Raw genomic sequence first — 11,924 nt, 5'->3', positions numbered from 1 at the left:
AGAGAGCTAAAGCAACTAGAGTAATAAATGACTTACTCTAACACCCCCCCTTAAGCAAAGCTTAGGAGGAAGCTAACCTAGCAAAGCTATGAAAGTAGAAAAAATGTCCCGGCAACAAGGCCTGATCAGGTACCCAATACAAATAAATCTCTGTGAACCGGAGACAAAGGAGAAAACCTAGTGGGAAAAACCCCTCTCCAAAAAGAGATAGAACAACCATGCTGAAAAAAAAACAAAAATAAAATGGCTCAAGAGACTTTCTCAAAACCATAAACAACCCCCCCATGAGAGAGAGTTGAGACATCAAAGTCCCCCCAGAATGATGAAGTCCCTGTAGAAATGAACGAACCAATTGAACTCCAATGCGGAAGGAACAAGGGCACAAAACAAGGAAACCACTGAATGACATGAAGGCCTAATTGATGCTCAAAGGAGTAGACATGAGGATCCTGAAAAGGAATCTCCAATGCAGGTGTGCTGAAACTGTCATGAAAGAGGAGATGAACATCCTCCATGAAATCCGCAACAAGTGCTCCTGAAGGCTTGATGAGTGGAGGTGGAGAGTCTGACAGAGCTGAAGAAGAAAAGATGTCAACGAAATGAGGTGTGGTGATCTCAGGAACAATACAAAGGTTCACGTGTCTTGACTGCACCGCATGATGCTCTCACGAAAGAGAAGAAGTATGCTCCGATAATGGACATGGTGGACCAAAGTGCGAGAAGGTGTAGAGACGGGTGGTATGATCAACTGTCCTTGTAGCAATAAGGCCTCCTATTGTACTATCCCGAATGTAGACTGAATCTGCAATGAACTCAACTGACTTCCCTGATCCATTGTGTGTAATTTGATACATCAAGAGAAGGCTTGCAGAGAGAGATGGAACATACAATACATCATGAAATGTGCCATCTTGAATGCGAACTAAACCTTTCCCGCAAAATGTTAGAGAAGTGTTATTCCCCATGAGAATATGAGGAATCAAAGAAGCCTCAATAGAGGAGAAGACCCCTTGAGAAGATGCCATATGGTGAGAAGCACCTGAATCCAGTATCTAAGGGACCTAGGAAGGGGATGCAAGGGAAGCCCGTAATGCATGACCCTGTCTAAAATCTGGTGAAGATGTCGAAGAGGTGGATGAAGACTGAAAGGCAGCGCCCTGAGAGGTAGAAGAGGATGGGGATGAAATAGAGTTCTTTTGAAGAAGAGCTTGCAAATTTGCAATCTGTTTCTCATAGCCACAAATCTCTTTTGAAAAAAATGTGCCTCATCATGAGCTCCTTTCTGACAATAGGAATAGGAAGGAGTCTCAGTCTTCTTTTTCTCCTTCTTCTTAGAAGAAGAGGATGGACCAGTAGAGTGTTGAGAAGAGGAATTAGATATTTTCTTCGACTACTGCTCTTGTGTATCCTTGGCAAGTAATGCTTGTGATGGTGAACCTGTAAGTGAATCCATCTGAGTGAGCTTGGACTACTCACAAGTTAACCTGTCACATAAAATCTCAAAAGAGGGCATCTGATGTCTGTTACCCAAGGCATCCATAGTGGAGTAGAAAGTGGAAGAAAAGATCTGATATTGTCCTCATAACTTTGAGAGTATCAAAAAAATACACTCATCAAATATGTTTTGTTTCTACCACATCCCTGCAAAACTATGCGCAGAGATTTAGACTTCATCAAGAAGTCCTCAATGGTGGGGAAGCTATCAAGTGTCAAAGAAGTCAACTCTACATCAAGTTGAAGTGCTCGGAACTCATTCACTTGGCCAAACAAAGTCTGAAATTTGAGCCAATAAGCTCATGGAGTGGTCAAACCATCCAAGTGAAATAGTAGACTATCAGAGATGTTCAGTGCAATTAGTCCCATGGCTTCATCCATTTTGTTTCTGTGCTGAAGAACCTCATAAGGGTGCTGTAGAGCAGGTTGGTTCGCATTTAGGCATGACCATAAGCCTCTTGACATGAGAAGCCTAGTCATCTGTGTCTTCCAAGTGTGATAGTTGTGCGGTGTGAGCCAGATCATAGAAGGATCTGACATTGAGAGAAAGAAAAGACGGAAGTAGAAGGGTCTGATTTTGAAGCAAATTACAGAATAGAAAATGCTCCCCGCCACAAACAAATAAAAAAAATCCCCCAAAACCAAAGCAACAACTATGGAAAAACATAAAAAATGAGAAAAGAACCTGGAATTCGGATGCAGAGAAGAGGAAAACAGAAGCCTCTATTTCAATGCCAAATTTGGAAGCTCAAATGAATTTAGAATCAAACAAAACCAACACTATTGTCTCCATCTCTTAGTCAACTTTTTGACGCTTCTTTCGGATGGCAAAAGTACGTTCGTATGCTCAAGTTATGAGCAAAAAAATGACTGTAGGTCAAGAAAAAGAGCTCTCTGAAAAATTATAGAGACAGGCTTAAATTTGACGCCCGTACGACCGTCACAAGCAGTCACTGCGAAAAAATTTGGTTGCTGAGAAATGATGTCAGCGGTTGAGTAGTGATGTCAGCATGCCGGGAAGTGACGTTAGCAATTGCCGAAAAATGTCACCGTGAAGTGATGTTAGCAGTTAGTTTATGACATCAACGATGGGATGCTGACGTCAGCCGACAATTTTGTTGCGGTGGCTGCTCTGGCGGAGGTGGCGCTCGGGAGGAGAACTCAATGGCGCCCTCTGGCTAAGGTGGATGATTGGCAGCGTGCAGGCCGCGGTGGCGGCGAGGTGTTGAGCGGGCAGCGCTGCCCTCGGGAGCGGAGCTCGGGTGGAGCGTGGGTGGCCCCATAGTGGTGCACTGGCGCTACTGCAGCGATGCCTTCTTTTTAAATTTTTTTTTACAATAAATGCAAAATATCGTCCATACGGCCTCCTTGGGGGGGGGGGGGGTTAAATTTTTTTTCCAGATGCCCAAAAGCCAAAAACAACAAGTTTTTTTTAATGTATTTTGACTGCAAATGGCCTTTCGGATCTAATGGCGGCATCCGTTTGAGCCCAAAGTGCCCCAAAATTTTTCCCTTCACCCTTTTGAAGAAAAAAACTCTGAAAAAGCCAGGGTTTCTGACTACGAATCGTGGCTTCAAGAATCTTCAAACGAGGAAGTAGCAGGTTCGCTCTGATAGCATGTAGAAGTTGAGAAATCCAACTTCACAGATCCTCAAGAACACCTGCATGCAAATATCCTGCAATGAAGAGAAGCCAGAACGAAAAAAGCAGAGCTTAGAAGTTCTCAAAAATGTGAGAGTGAAAATGTATTCTAAGTTATTGAAAAAAAAATACAAAGTTCAACCTTTTAAGGTGAACGAAACCCTAAAGGAAAGAAAAAAACTAGGTTTGCGCATTATAATTAATATAAAATATTAATTATATGCACCTAAGAGAGCTAAAGCAACTAGAGTAATAAATGACTTACTCTAACATCCTTTTGCATAAAAGAACACCTATTTAGATAAATAATCAGCTGCTCCTCTTTCAATCTTTGTAATACTTGTCTAACATGCTCAATATGTTCTTCCTTGGTATTACTAAATATCAAAATATCATCCAAATAAATAATCACAAAGTCACCCAAAAATATTTTTAGAACTTCATTCATCAACCTCATGAAAGTACTCGGTGCATTAGTCAAACTAGAAGGCATAACCAACCATTCATACAAACCATCTTTTGTCTTGTAAGTAGTCTTCCATTCATCACCTTCTCTGATTTTGATCTGATGATAACCACTCTTTAAATCAATCTTGGTAAAATACTTTGCTCCACTCAAATAATCCATTATGTCATCCATCCTCGGCATAGGAAATCTATATCTCACTATGATCTTGTGAATAGCTTTGAATCAATACACATTCTCCATTCTCTATTCTTCTTAGGTGCCAATACAACAGGTTCAACACATGGACTCAAACTTTCTCTGATTAATCCCTTTTGCAACAATTCATGCACTTGTCTGTTAAGTTCTTCATTGTCTGTAGGTGTCGATTTGTATGGTGCTTTGTTTGACAAACTAGCTCTAGGAATCAAATCCATACAATGACTTATACTTCTTACTAGCAGTAAATGATTAGGAATATCTTCTGTAACAATATCCTTATACTCATTCAACAATTTTTTAATTTCTACTAGTACTTGGTCAATATCACCAATTTCTACTATCACTCGATCATTACCAACTTTTGTTGCTCGGTCATTACTACCAACACTCGGTCCTTTAGGAACAATAGCAAAACAAACTTGATTCTTCTTTACTTCTTTTTCAAATTGCTTTCCATTAACCATGCAAATTCTCATAGTAGTACACTTAACCTCATCTAGAATTTCAATTAAAGACAACAATATTTGCTTCTTCCCATTTACCCAAAAGAGTATATTGATTCAATCTTCCATCATGTACAACATATCTATCATATTTCCAAGGTCTACCCAACAAAATATGACAATAATCCATAGGTATAATATCACACAGTACTTCATCAAAGTAATGTCTAATCTTGAACTTTACAACACATTGTTCACTTACCAATATCTTATGGTCCTCTTTGACCCATGAAACATGATAGGGTTTAGGATGCTTCAGTCTTTGCAACTGCAACTTTGTAACCAACTCTTTTGATGCCAAATTTGTTGAAATTCCACTATCAATAATCACCTTGCAACATTTTCCAGCCATCTTACATTTGGTCTTGAAAAGACTTCTTCTAAGGACAAGTTCCTCATCACTTCCCTTATTACATAAGGTTCTTCTCACCATTAGATTTTCTCCAGCCTCAGGTCCACTCGTTGAACTCTCGATGTCTCCTTGAATCACAACATTTTTGTTACCTTGCCTACTTTCAGTGGATCTACATTCAAAAGATCTATGCCCTTCTTTACCACATCTAAAACAATTACCACATAAACCACCTATAGAATAAGAATCACCTCTTCCTCGGTAAGAACTATTTCCTCCTTAGTATGAACTACCACCTTTCCACTCGATCTTGTCTTTGTCATCATTCTTCTATTCAGATTTGTCTTTATCTTGCATAGAAATGTCATGTAGTGCCTGCCCCTAGTTCGCATTTTTGTTATCATTGTCGAACTCTTTTAGGGTTAGTTTTATGTTGATGGTTAGTGGTATTGTTTTGAGACTATCAGATATTGTGCTATGGATTCAGTTGATATGTGATGAGATCACTTAGACTTTACATTTCATGTATGCATGATGATTATTTTCAGTGTTTGCAGTTATTAATAATGATTAGTAAGATGATTTATTATCATATGTGTTTTCTTATGGATACGTACCCCATACTTGCATGTGTATGGTGTGCGTGTTTGTTCTTATGTTTGGCGTGTCTGATGTGGTTAAGGAAGGGAGTCGTAGTCACCTGCTAGTTGGGATCTACATGATGCACCACTTCCTGCCATTGCCTATTTAGTTTAGTATATATTGTGCTTGTACATGCATGGTTTTTATGCAGGTTGCAAGTACCGGGTATCGACTTCCCTGAATTGCTGAGATGAGCATACCCTATCACATTATCTCAATGATAAGAGAGGGGAGATAATTCTCAAGTCCAAATCCCAACCTTTTAAACCATTTGTCCTAACTGGAAAATTAGGACAAGTATTTGAGTTGAGTACCCTTCGAATGTGTCAGATGGCGTAATTCGTGATATTAACCCTTGGTTTGATTTTGTATGTATTTTGGCTATGATGGATTTTTTGTATTTTATTTTATGAGTCTTTGATGTATTTTCTATTAATTAAGCCTAATTAAAAGATTTAATTAATAGTTTAATTTAATGGAAAATTAATATGATATTTTAATATTTATTTTATTTAATTAATTGAAAAATTAATAAAATAAAATAATTAAATTTGAAAATAAAAGTTATAAGAAATGTGACAATAATTATTTTAATAATAATATATTTGGAGTTCATTTTTAAATAAATGACTAAATAATATTATTATTAAAGCTAATAAATATTTTAGCAATTAAGTTTTGGAAAATAAAATTTAAAAGTGGAAAATATATTTAAAATTATTAAAAGATTCTAGATTCATGTGATTAAAATATAAATATATTAAGATTGAAAAGTGGAATTATTAAAGTTAGTGCATAAGGTTTAATAATAAATAAATTAAATTGGAAAGAGTAAAGTAAATATTAAATTAATAATTGTGTATTATTTTAATATTTGCTCACATAGGAGTTGGCAAATTCTCAAAAGTTGTCATGTAGACAACACAGAAGTTTGCACTCTAAGAATGCACTAGTTGTCTACACTTAGGAGTTAGCATTTTATTTGAGCACATGGTGTCTACAACCTTATGACTTATCTAGAAGGTTGGAGAAGATTCATGCTTGGTTGTCATGCTTATCTTCTAATTGTTTCTAGAGACACTCTGGATGCATCTTAGAGGCCTTTAAATAGAGGCTCTCCTAGTGTGTTTGGACAAGCTACAAGCTTAAATGAAAGCTTCAAAGCTTATATGCATTTGAGAAACTCATTGGAGGATTCGGTTGGCTTGGATCTTGGAGGAATTGCGAATGATGGAGAAAGAAGGGATTTTCTATGGACTTCTGAGGCATGGCGGATTAGCATCAGTGTCCGAATGCACTCGTGATATTCACATATTCTCCTTGCACTATTTCTCTTCCTGTCTTCATCATGTCTGTTATATGTGTCTAAATCTTCTCTATGATTGAATCTATAATTTGAAATTGGAATCTAGATATTTTATTTGGTTGAGAAGAAAACATTAGAAAACCCTAGATCAATTTAAAGAGAAATTAGATCTAAACGGATTTGGGTTCGAATTAGAATCATATTGAGAATGATGATTTCAAATTTATAGCTAAACCTATTGGAAGAATTAATGGATATGTTTAGAAAACTATTCTTTTAAAGGAAAAATGTGAGGCCTCGCCCCGACCCTTCGTAGCCTTAGTTGTTACCTTATCTTTTTTTTTACTCCCGACTCGAGACATCGAGACATTATCTGATGCTTAGTACATACTATATTATTTCATGATGTGTGATGTTATTTTTAGATGTTTGATGGTTGTCATTTAATGTTATATGTATATGTATGTTAACGAAATCAATAAATGTAAGATTGATACTTTGATTTAAGAGATTTTAAATGGTTAAGAATTAAGTAGGATGAAAGAAACCCTGATTGGTGTATGTTTCAATTTATGTGAATTTTTGATACGTATATATGTGCATATGATTTTCGAGACTACTGATGTGTGCAATGAGTGTGCAGATATTTTAGCCGAGGAAACCGACGGAAGAACAGAACTGATCTCTATGTGTTAATTTTGGAAACCTTGTTGTTTGTAATTCACGTATTGTATTGTATTGTGAGATGTATGTATGTATCTTTTCGTGTTAAGTAAATGTGAATGTCTTGTAATTATGTTCTTTTGGTGTCGCTTGACACTCGTAAATTGTTTATGTTCTTTGCATGCTAGCTAGGGTTGCTGTGTAGCCTTTGGACCTAAGTCGGTTTAAGTTAGTGTCAGTTTGCTAATTGGGTTCTTAATTGAGTTTAGTCATTCCTAATCTGGATTAGTGCTTAATCTGCTTTTTAAGAGTTTTTAGTGGGTCCTAATTATTTCCTAGCCTTTGTGTGGCTCTAAACCTCTTTCCTAAGGCTTAAATCATGATATAATTATACCCAAAGGGTATGGGTACGGGTTAGGGGTCTTTTCCAACCCTTAAGCCCCTTTTATTGACTTTTGAGACCACTCAAAAAGTCTCTTTTTGCTTTTGTGCGAAAATTGACTATGGCTACCATGAGTTTCATTACCCCACCTCCACTTAGGGTTTAACCATAGTGTGGGTTGAGTTAGGAGTTTCTAGACTTGTTAGTGGGTGGGTGTAGTTATTGGTCCTTTTGGGTGGTTGGGTTTGAGGCTTATTTTTAGAGGCCTTTCTTGGACTAGTGGAGGTTGTTACCCAATCTCTACATTTTAGAGAGGAGTTCTTGAAGATTGAAGCAAGGAAAGGGAAGCTCTACTCAAACTTATTCTTTTGCCATTACCTCTTTGTGAAGGTTGGAATTCTCATCTCCCTTGTTCAGATTTCATTCTCGTTTCATGCTTATGCTACCTTGTTGTTGTTTCAATGTTTGTATGTTTGTGGGTATGTTGGGAAGCTTTGTAAACCATGTTATTTTTGGATGATTTCCTTTCATGTTTATGTTTGCAATTTTGAGATTTTTTTTGCATGGGTGTTTTGGTATTACTCACCCTTGGAGAGGGCAGAAGTGACCAATTTTGGGAAAGGTCTGTTTAGTCGGACTCCAACCAGTGTAGAGTCTCTTCTCAGGATGAGAAGAGGGAGAAAGGGTAGGGTGTTATGGGCCCCTACTTGTCAGCACAAACCTTGTATGATTATGGTATGATGAAATGGAAGAACGGAAGTTCTTGGTATATATAGCCCCGATTGGGCATTTGTTTGGTGTTGTGCTTGACTTCTCCTGGTTGGAAGAATCCACCTTTCCCTAGTTTTGATTCATTGTGAATCCCTTTGTGAAAACCTTGTATAAATATGCATGTTTGAATGGTTCTTGGTCATGCTTTTGGTCACCTGATCAGATTTTGTTCCCTCCATGATTCTTAGAAATGTGATGCAGAAAAGATAAATACCCCTTGATAAGGGCCATGAAGGAAATTTATATTGGATTGTTGAAAATTTGGAGATTGGACTCCTATGATTATTGTATTTCAATTTTGGTGTAGTGGCCATGACGCCTGGTTTTCTTCCTAGTTCTTTCCCGGCTGAGCCCTTGAATCAGGTTGTTAATAAAATAAGTGATTGAGTAATTTTTGCTTCTCTTGAAGTTTTCATATTTTATTTCGTCATATGAATGTATATCAAAGAAAAGATGAAATGAGAATGTTCAATTAAACAAGTTTTAAATTTGAAAATGTATGGTATCTCCTTTGAGTTTGATATGATTTAGTTCATGATTGATTGTGTTGGAAGTAAAATTGCAAGAACTTTGTGTGTTAGATACTCCCTTCAAATGAATAGAACATCATCATCCTGATCTCCTTATTTTCGCAATTGCCTTAAGATTAGTCTTGTCACTATGTTATTCAATTCGTGCTCCATCGGTTATATTAAATAGTTAAATGAATGGGTAGATGATTGTTCCTTGTAATGTGGGTATCATTGAAATGCATAGCATTTGGGGTTCATGAAAATTATGATCATGGAAGTAGATTCGGGTTGCATGATTATTTGAATCAACAAGTATTGCATTGTTAAATAAAATGGATCTTCATTTAAAAGAAATTATTGGCAAAGGTTGAATTATTCCAATTTAAGATTTATAGGAGATCAAATAATTTTGGTGTAAATGTTTTAAAGCTATTAAAAAAAAAAAATGCTTGCCTTGTAATTCTATACTTAGAAAATTTTTCAAAAAAAAATGTGTGTGCTAAGAGAGTAAAACTCTCTGCCTTTTGTATGAGAGAAGAAATTAAATTGGTTTGAGCAACAGAGAATATTCTATTAATTATCCTTTTCATTTAAATTTTGTAATAAAACAAATAAGAAAAATCATTGTTATGCTTGTTAAATTTACAAAGAAATTTTAAAAAATAATAATATAATTATAGCTTCTTATAGCTAATATCCTAAACTTTACCTATATTACTTTTTCCTTAAATGCTTTTCTTCCTTTCCTTGCTGGACGTAGCCCTGCTAAATGATTTGATAAGACTTTTGTTATTAAATTTTATCTTAATTTGCAAGTGGTTATGAGGGTGACATCACCTTGTCCCCTCATCTCAACTTTGGGTCATGCGTCCTTGAAAAAGCGCTGAGTCACGCTGCTTTTGTTGGGATTGCATTTATTGTTTAAACCCATTCTTTAACTTTCCTCTTGGGCCGCCCATAACACTCCACCCTGGGTCAGTGCCCATATCACCTCGGGCAGAGTGTGCAGATTTGAAAGTGCTTAGGAAGCGCTACAACCATATTAAAGGGCATTGGTTTATTAGTTGGATGCCACCTTAGGGTTTGAAAAGGTGAACACAGGCCTAGTATAGGTATAGAGTTTAGGTTTTGGATAGTATTAAATGGGGGTGACAGTGAGTCATGTTTAGGTTTGGGGATGGGTTAGTTTAATTAAGTAATATGTTAATTTATAATTTTGTTTAGTTTTAAATTAGTTTTTGTTTTAAAACTTTATATATATTAGTAGTTTTAGTTTTTAGTATGATTTAGTTAGTTAGTTTATTTTTAGATAAGTTAGTTGGTTTGTTTTAAATTACTTATTTATTTCATGTCATGTAAATTAATTTTAATGGTTTAATTATTTTAGTAAGTTCTAATTTAATGATTAGTTAAATTTAGTTAACGTTATGAGTTAGTAAGTATTTTATTTAAGTTATTTCAATTTTTATTTTGTTTTGTCAAGTTAGTTATTCATTGTGTTGTTTAATTGTTATTTGTTTAAGGTCAATTGTTTCAAATTTTAACACATATATTTAGTCAGGATTGTTTACTATTAAGTTAGTTTTAAATTTTATTAGTTAGAATTTTGTAAGTTGCGATTATAGTTAAATTAATATAGTTCTAAGTTAGTCTTACATTGATAATAAAATTTAAATTTTGAGTATTAAGTAGTTTTAATTTTTAAGGTTAATTGACTATCTAAATTAAGTTAAATATAGATTTTATTTGGTTAGATATTTTCAGATTAATCTAAACCCAAACTCTTTTAGGATGTTATTTAAATAACTTTCATATCTTGTTGTGTAGTTAATAAAATAACGTGTTTTATGTCGACAACATTTTAATAACGAAAATTCAATTTTATCGATGTTTTCCTCCACAAGAGTTATAAACTTATGTTGTAATGAAGTAAATATTTTCTTGTAATATGATTGCAAACTTATCAACTTGAGCATTATAATAATTATTAATTTAAAAAAAAAAAATTTGTGTGTTTTTGCCCTTGTAGTTTGGGCATGACAAAAAAGAATTCTTAATTGGAGAAGCCCTTTGTGTTTAAAATCTATATATATATATATATGTGTGTGTGTGTGTGTGTGTGTGTGTGTGTGTGTTCTTTTTTTTTTGCAAACATATATATATATATATATTTATATATGTTGTAATGCTTGTATATATAAATATATATATATACATATATATATATATATACATATATATATATATACATATATATATATATATATATGTATATATATATATATATATATATGTATACATATATATATATATATATACATATATATATATATATATGTATATATATATATATATATGTATATATATATATATACATATATATATATATATATATATATATATATATATATATATATATATATATATACTTGCCTAAAATCGTAGTAGAAATTTATAAGTTTTGTATTGTGTGAAAACGTTATTTGAAAAACGTTATATGAATCACGAAACGTTATTTTTAAAAAAACATTATATAAAAAATAAAATTTAATATGTATGGAGGGGCGAGATATATCCCCACCCCCTGAACCCCATTCTCTTAGCGGCGGACTACCTGCGCAGGTCGTAGAGTACCCGTGAGTACGCAGGGTACCTGCGACCCGCGGGCCGCACGGCTTAAAGGGGACGGTAGCTTTTCAAACTGCCCCCCTTTTTATATAAAAAAAATGCTTCCTGCGTGATTCGCTTCTCAGCGAGTTTGATATAAGATTTGGTTTTAATTATTTTGTATTAAGTTAAAATTGAATGATATTTAAGATGTTTTGTATATATATTCATTAAATAATATTATTATGTTATGAATATTATATTTATTTAATGTATTATTGTTAAGTATAAATTATTAATTTAATAATAGTTTGTTAACTATTATTGAATTGAAAGAAATATAAATGTTATTAATTTTGAGTAATGAGGATTTAGAATTGTAG

This window comes from Cupressus sempervirens, chromosome 9 (assembly GCF_028749045.1).
Source record: "Cupressus sempervirens isolate cs-2001-9-10 chromosome 9, ASM2874904v1, whole genome shotgun sequence".
NCBI classification, from domain to species: Eukaryota; Viridiplantae; Streptophyta; class Pinopsida; order Cupressales; family Cupressaceae; genus Cupressus; species Cupressus sempervirens.
The sequence above is the reverse complement of the archived record's forward strand: the minus strand, read 5'-3'. Positions refer to the sequence as shown.